Genomic DNA, 13,019 nt, shown 5'->3' on the forward strand with positions numbered 1-13,019 from the left:
CAATCGCTGTCTTCCGAATGACAAGGAGAGATGAAAACGTGAAGACGTACCCGGATTGTCTTTTCCTGGTGCACTTCCAGAAAGGGACGGTGACGCTCAATGCGCTACAAGCCATCCGATCAATCTACTCCATCATCGTACGGTGGGAACCATACCGTGGCGGTCATCGTGACGTAACGCAGTGTCAGAGGTGCCTCAATTTTGGACACGGTACCCGCAACTGCAACATCAAGCCACGCTGCAGCAACTGCGCTCAAGAACACGCCACTTCCAACTGTCCTGCGGATGGAGCCGTGGCGATAAAATGCGCTAACTGTGGTGGTGCACATCAAGGCTCTGACAGACAGTGCTCCAAACGCGAGGACTTCAAACGCATCCGAAAGCTGGCGTCAAGCAACAATCAACCAGGACGCAAGAAGGACAAAACCCCATCATTCAGGACGGAGGATTTTCCGCCTCTTCGTGCTCCCCAGCAAAGGCAAGCGAATTCGCGGGTGCAACCCGCCCTCCCTCAAGAAGCTTCCGGTGATTCTGCTGGCCAAAGCTCTCCATCCCCCCCTGGATTCTGGAGACAACCACCAGCGCAAAACAACAACCCCGATCTGTTTTCAGCGGATGAACTGGTGGAAATTTTCGTCAACATGACCGGTGCTCTACGTAAGTGCCGCAATAAGCCCGAACAGATCCAAGTGCTCGGTAAGTTCATCATCCAGTATGGTGTCTAAACCGCTAACCATCGCTACCTGGAACGCTTGCTCTGTAAGAGCAAAACAGATTGAGCTTGCCGACTTCCTCCGCAAGCATAGCATCGACGTGGTTCTTCTAACCGAGACCCACCTAAAGTCCGGTGACAGCTTCTGGTTGCCTGACCACAACATTATCCGGCTTGATCGCACCAGCTCCAGGGGGGTGGTGTAGCGGTCATCGTCAGAAAGGGAATCAAGTTTTGCACTCTGCCCCACATCCGCACTTCTATCATCGAGGCCATCAGTGTGGAGGTGGAATCACCAACTGGAAACATCCGGTTCATCGCTGTTTACTGCCCACGCCAGTGTACCGCAAGCAACGGATTAGGAATCCAATTCAAGAAGGACCTGACCGCCATCACCCGTACTAGCTCCCGATTCATCGTTGGGGGCGACCTGAACGCCCGCCATGAAGCTTGGAGGAACTATCAGAGGAACCGGAACGGATGTCTATTGTTCGACCACGCACAACATGGTCTGTACACTGTGCAATTTCCGGACGAACCAACTTTCATCTCTCCGGCGGGAAATCCCTCAACGCTGGAACAAAACATCGGACTATCCAAGCCGGAGGCGCACAACGATCTCAGCTCCGACCACCAACCGGTGGTGACTGAAGTCGGTGTCAACGTGGTTCCTGCTAGAAGCTGCCTGCGTAAAGACTACCACCATGTCAACTGGGTGCAGTACGGACGAATGGTGGACAGCAACATCGATGAAAATCCTCTACTCAACACCGTAGATGACATCGACCGGACGTTGGAAGGGCTCCAACAGGCCATATCCATGGCTGACGAGGCATACGTTCGACAAGTTCCTGTGAGGGGTAAGTTTGTTGCTATTGATTCCCACACCCAATTACTGATTCGGTTGAGAAATGTTCGTAGACGCCAGTTTCAGTGGACTGGAGATCTGGGCAAAAAACGTGATATGGCCGATCTGAATAGGCAGATTGCTTCCAGAATGGACTCACTCCGAAATGAAAGTTTCGGGCGTGTTGTCCAGAATCTGGATGACCGCTCCAGACCATTCTGGAAGGTAGCCAAGGTCCTGAAAAATCATCCCAAACCCGTTCCACCTCTCAAAGTCGAAAATGATGACGATCGGCTTTTAATTACTCCACAGGAGAAAGCAAATGCGATCGGCAAGCATGTCGCTTCATCGCATTTGCTTGGCTCGACTATCCAAAGTCCGCTCGATGATCAGGTTGCGCAATGCGTTCAAAACCTAGATACCTCCCCTTGTGTCGTGCCTCCGGCGGATATGATTACAGTACAACAAATTTGCTCAGCGCTGAAATGCACCAAGAACATGAAGGCTCCCGGGTTTGACGGTATATTCAACTTGATCTTGAAGAGACTCAGCATGAAAGTGCAGTCTCTTCTAACCGCTATCTTCAACAGATGTTTGGAACTGCACTACTTTCCAAGCATCTGGAAAGTAGCAAAAATCATACCGATCCGCAAACCCGGTAAGGATCCAACATTGTCTTCAAGCTACAGACCCATCAGCCTCCTTTCAGCGCTGAGCAAATTGTTCGAGAAACTCATTCTCAATCGTTTGCTCGAGTTTGTCGAGGAAAGCAACATTCTCCTTCCGGAACAGTTTGGATTCAGAAAGGGGCACTCCACCAATCATCAGCTAGTACGGGTGATGAATAACATCCGAAGTAACAAAGCTGTATCCAAGTCCACAGCCATGGCCTTGTTAGACGTTGAAAAGGCGTTTGACAATGTTTGGCATGATGGACTTGTGTACAAGCTTTGTAACTTTAACTTCCCATTACATCTGGTTAAAATCACCCGTAACTACCTTCAGCAAAGGTCGTTTAAGGTATCGTTGAATGGTTGTCTTTCCGACACGTTTTCCATCCCAGCAGGAGTCCCGCAAGGCAGTCTACTGGGCCCGTTGCTTTACAGCATTTATACTTCCGACATTCCTCCCCTTGGAGACGGTTGCGTGTTCTTCCTGTTCGCAGATGATACCGCAATAGCCGTCAAAGGAAGGATGCCTCGCGAAATAACGAACAAACTTCAACGATGCCTTAACGCCTTTGCTGATTATGCCACCACGTGGAAAATTAAAATCAATCCCTCCAAAACACAAGCGATCATGTTCCTACATCGGCAATCGCCCAAACTGAAACCGGCTCCATCTTGTACTGTAATCATGGATGGCACAAGGGTTGAGTGGTCCGCCGAAGTAACCTATCTCGGGATGTTGATCGATGAAAAACTCCTCTTCCGTTCGCATGTAGAGAAAACTGTAGTCAAGTGTTCTACCTTGGTTAGGTGTCTGTATCCGCTGATTTGCCGCAGATCCCGCCTCTCAAGGGTGAACAAACTGGCCGTCTACAAACAAATCATAGCACCTGCGATCCTCTACGCAGCTCCGGTGTGGGAATCATGTGCACAGACTCACAGGAACAAAATTCAGGTCGCACAGAATAGAGTGCTGAGGATGGTTCTTGATCGTCCTTTCGACACTAGAATAACAAATTTACATGAAGAGGCAGGCATTGCCAAAATAGATTCCAAAATTAACGAAATTAAGACTAAATTTGCACAAAAATGTAATTTATCAGAACATGCTTTGATAAGCAATTTGTATATAGTAGGTTAGGTGTATATAGTAGTTGTAGGTTAGTTGTAGTTGTAAATAGTAGTTATAAGTAGACTCCTTTTTCCAATTCAAACCATACCAATCCCACCAAGGTGGTCATACTTTAAAATAGGCCTGATAGGACTAGAAACTGTAAATAATAATTAAAATCTCACTATACTAAAGTTGAAAAGACGCATCTGTGTCACTTGAAAAAATTCATACATGTAAACCACAAAAACACAAGAAATAAAGATCATTTAACTGTCGAACCATAACTGAGTTTTTGATCACTTTCGTTTGAACCTCCATCGACGATACTTTTACCATATTAGAAAATGACTGGACGCGGCAAGGGATGAAAAGGCCTTGGCAAAGGAGGAGCCAAGGGTCATCGAAAAGTGTTGCGTGACAACATCCAGGGCATCACTAAACCTGCAATCCGTCGTTTGGCTCGTCGTGGTGTAGTGAAGAGAATATCCGGTCTCATCTACGAAGAAACCAGAGGAGTGCTGAAGGTATTTCTGGAAAACGTTATTCGTGACGCCGTTACTTACACCGAACATGCGAAGAGGAAGACTGTCACCGCCATGGATGTCGTTTACGCTCTGAAGCGGCAGGGACGTACTCTGTACGGATTCGGGGGTTAATTTAGTATCATCGACTCAGAACAAAAAACCGGTCCTTTTCAGGGCCACCATATAAATTTAAAAGGTGTTTTAGAATTGACTTTCTTGCCAGAATGTGAAAGGTTGAAGTGATGTGATGGAGCGTTCATCAATCTGCGGATGTTAAGCTTAAATCAACGTAGGTCCTGCTGGTTACCGCTACTAATCCAGTACCGACAATATTCTGCATACATTTTGGTGTGGCAGTTCCAGATACGTCGTGCATTTCCTGAATCGAGAGAAGAAATTAATGAAAACGCCTGAGTTGTCCGAACGCGCTTTGGGGAAAGATATCGCAAAAGAGTTATTAAGGAATATTCCTAAAATATAATATACACAATTAAGTACAACACATAACAGACGTTATCCAACGCCAACCCTGCGGTCGTATCTCTAGTATACAACCCTTCCAACTTTTTTCACGTCTGTCACGTTCCATCTTCGATAACTTTTGAACAAGTAAATGAATCGTGATGAAATTTTCACTACTAAAAAACCAATCCTTCCGGATCAAAACGCGTCAATAGTTTCTTGCTACGACAACTAGAGGCGCTACAGTAATTAAAAAGAAGCGGCCAAATACTAACTGGAACAGACTTTAAACCAGCCCAGCCCAACCTTTCAAAACGGCTGTATCTATTTTCGATGAACTTGTTTCAAGCTGCATTACGTTTCTTTCTCATTCATGCTGCCCTGAAATTCATAATGATGAATAAAATTGGACTAGAATGATGCCATTGCTGAGATCCAGAGACCACGTCCGGCCCGCGGGCCACACGTTGGGCCAACCGGTGGAAACTAATGATTTTAAATTGCCTCACTACTTGACTTGCCTATTGGTCCCAAGCAAATCGATTAACATACCCCATTCTAGACGAAATTCTAGTACTACACAATGTTTGTTTTGATTCGCTGTGAAAGTTTGACAGACAAAATGAGGTGTTGAGGCAGATCTGGGCTCACCTGGATCTATATCTTCACCACGGGTTTATTACATGCACTTATAAGTTCCCTGAACTTTCACTTTTATTGGGTCGAGAAACTAAACTTTTCATGCATTCAGTACACTTATTTATTATTAGCTCCGATCTCATCGGTGGTTGGCGATGCGACTAACGAGTCAATCCAAACTATATCGGGCGATGCCCAGCATCCGATCAACCGATCTACCGAGAGCGCGAGAGAATGAGAATAATCTCCACTAGTTATCGGTATCGGTCACCTATTCTATATAAACGAAAACATCGAACTGCAACATCGCCGCCACATTTGAACTCTTTTTCTCGACTAATTCAAATCGTTGCTTACTGCCAAAAGATCGTCCACAATCTACGCACCAACGCTAGAACTCAACCGGTCTCCACAGATCCTGTTAAACTCCAGTCGCTATCAGTCAAGCAGCTATCCCAATACAGAACTTTGCTAGTTCAGTTGGCCCAAGCTGATTGTTTCCAATACGAGCTGCGAGACCTCAAGCAAGGACGACAACTCCTCTGAGTACCGTAAGCAAAGCGGATTGTATCTCGGTGTAGCTCTTGTAATGGCGACCACTACACCTTTGCGCTTATCTTCTGCTTCAGAAACTTCGATGTGACTCGGAATCGGCCATTCTAGTTTCGAACGTTGCAACCAGTCCGGACCGTGCTTCCATAATTTGTTCTTTACGAATTCGCCTACATCCATTCCTCTGGATACGAGGTCGGCTGGATTCTCGGATCCTGATACGTGATTCCAGCCGATTCCAGCTGAATCCATGGCGACAAAAATTTTCCACGAACTAGGAGGGGATTTCAGCCACTGAAGTGTCACCGTAGAATCGGACTAAAAGAAGGATGTATCGATGTACATCTGCAGGGCTTCTACGATTCAGGTATGGAGTTGCGATGCGATGACTGCAGCACATAACTCGAGCCTGGGAATAGATAGCCTCTTCAAGGGAGAAAAACGAGATTTTGCGGCCAGAAGCTGGATTCGTACGTTGCCTTCGGTATCCATACTGCGGGCATAGATGCATGCCCCATAAGCAGCTTCGGAAGCGTCTGCAAACGAATGTAGCTGGACGGTGGAGTTTGGTAGAAATGCGTATCTGTTGACACGGAAATTGGACAAGTTGGGCAGCTGCTGGTACAAATCTTGCCATTTTTGCTCGATTGAATCAGGAACCTCTTCATCCCAGGAACACGATGCCAACCATAGCTCTTGAATCAACATTTTTCCCTTGACGACAATAGGTGCAATCAATCCTAGCGGATCGAAAAGCTGGGAAATGCCGGATAGGATTGAACGTTTTGTCGCCACCTGGATGTCTTGTTGAACTCGGAAATCAAACCGAAACTGGTCTGATGCAGGCTCCCACATGATTCCGAGTGTCTTCACTGTTTCACCTGGATCAAACCTGAGGGTTGACTGAGTCCCTATCTGGTCGGCTGGTAGTCCGTGGAGAACCTCGAGTTTGTTCGATGTCCACTTCCGTAATGGAAATCCTCCTTTGTCTAGCATCTCAGTGAGCTCTTCACGCAATTGTATTGTTTCAGCAACGGAATTAGCACCACCTATGAAGTCATCCACGTAAAAGCATTTGTTTACTACTGGGGCGGCTAATGGGTTCGGGTGGCCAGGAATGACGATGGACCTAACCCATATGTGACGGTGAACAGTTCATAGGATTGCATAGGGTCAGTGGGACTGAAACGGTACTTAATTTTCTGCGGTGGAGTATCCTTCGAGTGTAACAGTACCTGTCGATACATCTTTTCCACGTCTGCTGACATGGCGACTTCAAACTTGCGATTCCGTACTACTAGGTCCAGTAGTTCGACCTGTACCGTTGTTCCTACGCAGAGTGCATCGTTGAGAGAAAAACCAGATGATGTTTTGTTGGAGCCATCAAAGACTACTCTGGTTTTGGTGGACTCCTTTATAACCGGATGGTGAGGTAGGTAGCATTCCGTCGTACCAGCACCAGCATCATCATAAACCGGTCTCATGTGGCCTAATGTTAAGTACTCCGCCATGAATTTGTCGTAGTCGTCCTTCAACTTGGGGTCCTTAGCAAATCTCCGTTCGAGTATCTCAAATCGACGAACTGCTGTTAACTCGGATTCGCCAATCATCTCGTCGAAATTTGGCTGCTTGGACAACATATCTCTTATCGTCGTTTCGGCAAACGGTTGATCTGTAGAGCTCTTCGCACGCCTTCTCTTCTACAGACAGGGCAGATCGAGTTCCAAGTTCTTCTATTTTCCAAAATCGCTCCATGCATTACTCTAGTGATGATAAGGAAGAAGTAACGGTTTGGCAACACACGGAGTTTTGGGTAGATGGGATAAGATGCGTACCACCGGCAACGATCCATCCAAACAAGCTGTCAACTAGTTCTGGGAGGCCTTCGGCAAGCTTAATTCGAGCTGCTGTTGGTATTGGAATTTTATGCATTGTATATATGTAAAGGATACCATTAATTGTTGCAAGACACAGCCATTAGACAGTGGATCGTCGTCCAAGTATGATTTATTCAAGTTCTACACCTGCCTGTATTCAAAATAACACTGTATGAAGGGCCAAAATACGGAGGACGGACCCGTAAGCAGATACAGGATCAGGAGAATCTCATGCCAATGATAAAATCCTACAACCCGATGTAGAACAGGCCATCATACGAGGGAACGTCCCAATGAGTGGGGAGAAGAGCCCGCCGTCAATTCACGAAATTTTAATGACTAGGATTTGGCAATTCCAGTCTCCCCATCCATATCGCTTCAATCCGGTCCACGAACCCCTCATTTTATCTGTCAAACTTTCATAGCGAATCAAAACAAACATTGTGTAGTACTAGAATTTTGACTAGAATGGGGTACGTTAATCGATTTGCTTGGGACCAATAGGCTAGTCAAGTAGTGACCCAATTTAAAATCGTTAGTTTCGTATTGATTGTTGGTAGAAATTGTCGCTGGATTAAAAACGAAGGAGTGGGAAGAACCACAGCCAATTTAACATCAATGTCTTATTGCTCCTCCACCCGATTCTGAATGCAAATCCTACAACGGGGATGTTACCAAGAAAAATGCGGAGATTCCCCGAATAGAAATTTACATTAGCCCAACGTTTGATTTTGATGTCTACATCAGCATCAAAATCAAATGTATGCCTGATGTCAAACATTAGGAAACATTATGATTTAGATGTATTTAAGCAACGTAACATGATGTATACATCAGAAATTTTGGAACAAAATTTTGCCATTCTAATGTCGGTCTGACGTCAAAAATTTCAATCTATTGACATTAGAACCAAACGTTTTAAGGATGTTTTCAGATGTACAAAACGTTAGAACTAAACGTTGTTCGGATGTTTTTAAATGTAAACGTTTTCTGATGTTTTCTAATGTAGATGTTTCCTGATGTTAGAAACAAACGTTTTTGGATGTTTTCAGATGTAAAAAACGTTAGAACTAAACGTTTTTCGGATGTTTTTATATGTAAACGTTTTCTGATGTTTTCTAATGTAGAGGTTTCCTGATGTTAGAATCAAACGTTTTTTGGTTGTTTTCGGATGTAAAAAACGTTACACAGCAAAAAAAGTTGTTGAATATTACATCGAAACTGCTGCAACCAGGTCAATCCATCGGTTGTGTAATATCACATTGTACGATGTACATCGATTTTGCGAACAAAATTACATGCATTGATGTAATATTGTATCTGCTTTTTGCTATTACATCATTATTTCATACATCAGCTTGAGTTACGTTGATCGATATTACATTTTTTTTTTGCTGTGTGGAACTAAACGTTGTTCGGATGTTTTCATATGTAAATGTATTCTGATGTTTTCTAACGTAGATGCCTCCCGATGCTGGAACCAAACTTTTTTGGATGTTTTCGGATGTACACAACGTTAGAACTAAACGTTGTTCGGATGTTTTCATTTGTTCTTCGTGTTTGTTGTTCTCTGATGTTTTCAGATGTACAAAACGTTTAAAGTAAACGTTGTTTGAATGTTTTCAAATGTAGATGTTTACTAATGTTTTTAGATATACAAAACACTAGAATCTTACTTTTCAAATGCTTTCAATTATATTTACAACACATTAGAATTAGAAACATGATCGTGTAAACACTACACACCATTGTTGTTAGATAACATAATAAAAATGCGTACATAACAGTCAATGCTGAAGCTCCCGTTTCCCACCAGTCAGTTAACTGACCTTAGCTAACCTAATATCATTGCGGCAACTCTCTATGCGGCAGGGGAACTATGCCATTAGCGCGCTAAGAGTTATTAGACCACTGACATAGGCGCCAATTTGTAGGTGACGAGGCACTTGGTGACATTACAGCGAGCTTGACGATTGTAGCAGCATCTTTTTTAGTAAACTACCAGTTAAGGTGTGTAGTGTTTACAAGATCATGTTTCTAGCTCTAATGCTTTGTACAATTGAAAGCATTGGAAAAGTTAATTCTCATGTTTTGCAACCGAAACCATCAGAAAACATAAAATTGTACAAAAAAAAAACATCCATTCTGGTAGACTATCTCTTAAATGCATACAGAATAGCCATTGCTTAAGCTCCCGTTTCCCACCAGTCAGTTAACTGACCTTAGCTAACCTAATATCATTGTGGCAACTCTCTATGCGGCAGGGGAACTATGCCATTAGCGCGCTAAGAGTTGTTAGACCACTGACATAGGCGCCTATTCGTGGGTGACGAGGCACTTGGTGACATTACAGCGAGCTTGGCGATTGTTATAGCATTTTTGAGTGAACTACCAGACAATCATGACAATGTGATCGCTGCGCCTCCAGATCTCCCTTTAAATCGACCCACTGTGCCAATTTGTCAATAATGCATGACACTTTGGACGGGGTTGCTGGCTTGTTTGGTCCACTGTTCGGATATACAAGTGGCAAGCCTTCCCCTTCACGGATCGCTCCAAAAATTGCTGCAAACGAACTGCAAATATATAATAAACAAAATTATTGTGCATGAAAAATATGACAATGGACAATGCTCGAGGAGCACTGGGAGTTTTCGAACGACGCGTGCTTAGGACCATCTTTGGCAGAGGGTATATGAAAATGGTGAATGGAGTAGAAGAATCTAGATAGACCTGGAATTAGGGCGTAACAGCCTTTGTAAACAATGGCTTCTCTTGTTGATTTCTCGGAATTCAAGACACGCCTACACAAACCAACATATCCATCGGGTAGTAGAAGTCTTTCTCTAATCGATGGTGATGTCGATTCGCCTGGGAGAGCCATGACTTCCGCGAAATCATCGAGAGAAGTCATTGATTACAAAAGCTGTTACGCCCTAGTTCTACCTCTATTTAGGAATGAACCACGAACTGGCGTAACTTTATGGCGAACCCAATATCCAGAAAGTCGCTAAAAGTGGAAGGGTACAATGGGCGGGACACGTTGTAAGAATGCCGGACAACAATCCCGCAAAAATGGTGTTTTACTCAAATCCGGCCGGTACAAGACGCAGAAAAGTACAGTGTGCTAGGTGGTTAGACCAAGTGGAGCAAGATGTAGGAAGTGTGGGACGCTCGAGAAATTGGAGACAAGCAGCCAGGGACCGAGTTAGTTGGCGCAACTTGTTATACAGGTTAGGTTCCGAGGGACGTCGGATCAGCAAAAGTAAAGTAAGTATACAGACGCCATTGAAACGCCAATGAATTCACTTCGGCCTATCGGATGAAGATTAAACATTGTAATAATCATTGTATGTAGTCTACACTGGCTTGACGAAATGGAAATAAAGAATAAAGAATGAAGATAAAAATTGATTCGGGATCCGTATTCGGTTTCCCCATTGGGACCCGTATTCGGTTTTCCCATCGGGATTCGTATTCGGTTTCCCCATCGGGATCCGTATTCGGTTTCCCCATCGGGATCCGTATTCGGTTTCCCGATTGGGACCCGTATTTGGTTTTCCCATTGGGATCCGTATTCGGTTTTCCCATCAGGATCCGTATTCGGTTTCCCCATTGGGTTCCGTATTCGGTTTTCCCATCGGGATCCGTATTCGGTTTCCCCATCGGGATCCGTATTCGGTTTCCCCGTCGGGATCCGTCTACGGAATCCCCATCGGGATCCGTATTCGGTTTCCCGATTGGGACCCGTATTTGGTTTTCCCATTGGGATCCGTATTCGGTTTTCCCATCGGGATCCGTATTCGGTTTCCCCATTGGGTTCCGTATTCGGTTTTCCCATCGGGATCCGTATTCGGTTTCCCCATCGGGATCCGTATTCGGTTTCCCCGTCGGGATCCGTCTACGGAATCCCCATCGGGATCCGTATTCGGTTTCCCGATTGGGACCCGTATTTGGTTTTCCCATTGGGATCCGTATTCGGTTTTCCCATCGGGATCCGTATTCGGTTTCCCGGTCGGGATCCGTCTACGGAATCCCCATCGGGATCCGTATTCGGTTTCCCCATTGGGACCCGTATTCGGTTTTCCCATCGGGATCCGTATTCGGTTTTCCCATCGGGATCCGTATTCGGTTTCCCCATCGGGACCCGTCTACGGAATCCCCATCGGGATCCGTATTCGGTTTCCCCATTGGGACCCGTATTCGGTTTTCCCATCGGGATCCGTATTCGGTTTCCCCATCGGGATCCGTCTACGGAATCCCCATCGGGCTCCGTTTACGGAACCCGTCATCGAGCTTGTAGCTTTTAGTAAATACACTGACTAACCTGCAGTATGTCGAGAGATCTGGCTGCAAACTCCCCGCCCGGGATCCAGCTTCGGATTCCCTACCGGGATTCGGCTTGGGACTGGTACTTTCCTAAAAAAAACATAATTACATTACATTAAATTAATAAATTCACATTTACTTACCAGAAAAACATTGCATCGCCACCAAAACTCGCGACGGACACATTGTCGGCACTTTCCCGGGCTAATTCGTAAACAAATCAAACTTTTCCCACTGCGAAAAAAAACTGTACACGACCAATGAGATCAACGCAAATTTGAGTACAGTGTACTCAATATCGAAAAAAGTGCAGGATGAGTAAATTTGCCGCATGTTTTCCTGTGGAAAACCTCAAAAATCTGCCCTAAAATAAGGAAAATTTACGAGAATCCAGAGAATCCAATCTTTGCTTTTCTCATATTCGGAACATGAGGGAAATTAATTCAAAACTGAGTTGCTGCACTTTTTGCGATTTATGAGTGAACTAACCTCAAATTTGGGTCGTTCTCATTCGTCGTGTAGTGCTGACTCAGGACAAAACAAACTTTGCATGCGGCGAGAGACCGAGGGACAACAATTTACATCGTGATGAACTTTGATTCTAATGTAACGTTTGGTTCTGTTGTCATTGGATGTATTCAGATGTTTTATGCGTGCAACAAATTACATCGTGATGAAGTTTGATTCTAATGTAACGTTAGGTTCTGTTGTCATTGGATGTGTTCTGATGTTTTATGCGTGCAACAAATTACATCGTGATGATGTTTGATTCTAATGTCACGTTAGGTTCTGTTGTAATTGGATGTATTCTGATGTCAAATTTTACATCGTCAAGACGTTTGATTCTGATGTAACGTTTGAGGCTAATGTATTTTTATGTACTTGGACGTCACACTGAAGTCTGAATACATTAAGGTTACAGCAATACACGTTAAAATTTAATGTATTGAAGATGTCTGCTGATGTTTCCTACATTACAATTTCTATTCGGGTCGTAAACTACGATAGAAAATTTTGGATCAAGAGCATCAAATTGTGATTCTCAAAGATTATGTCTTGTTTCTAGCACGTGAGAACCAAGAATTAAAAGATAAACAACATATCGCGTCGGTAAGTAATATACTGTATTTTCCATATGGACACAAGCCTGTTTCTCGATTTTTTTACGTAGAACTACGTCTTTGTCGACGATACTGGGGTGCAAATCAAAAAATATGTGTGATGAAGGAGTGTTAGGTTTTGAACGCTTGTAACTTTGTCATCTATAGATGAAATTAAAATCCAAATACGCCAAT

Source organism: Ochlerotatus camptorhynchus, unplaced genomic scaffold (genome assembly GCF_037179485.1).
Source record: "Ochlerotatus camptorhynchus isolate MF236.1 unplaced genomic scaffold, CSIRO-AGI_Acam_v1.1 ptg000568l, whole genome shotgun sequence".
NCBI lineage: Eukaryota > Metazoa > Arthropoda > Insecta > Diptera > Culicidae > Ochlerotatus > Ochlerotatus camptorhynchus.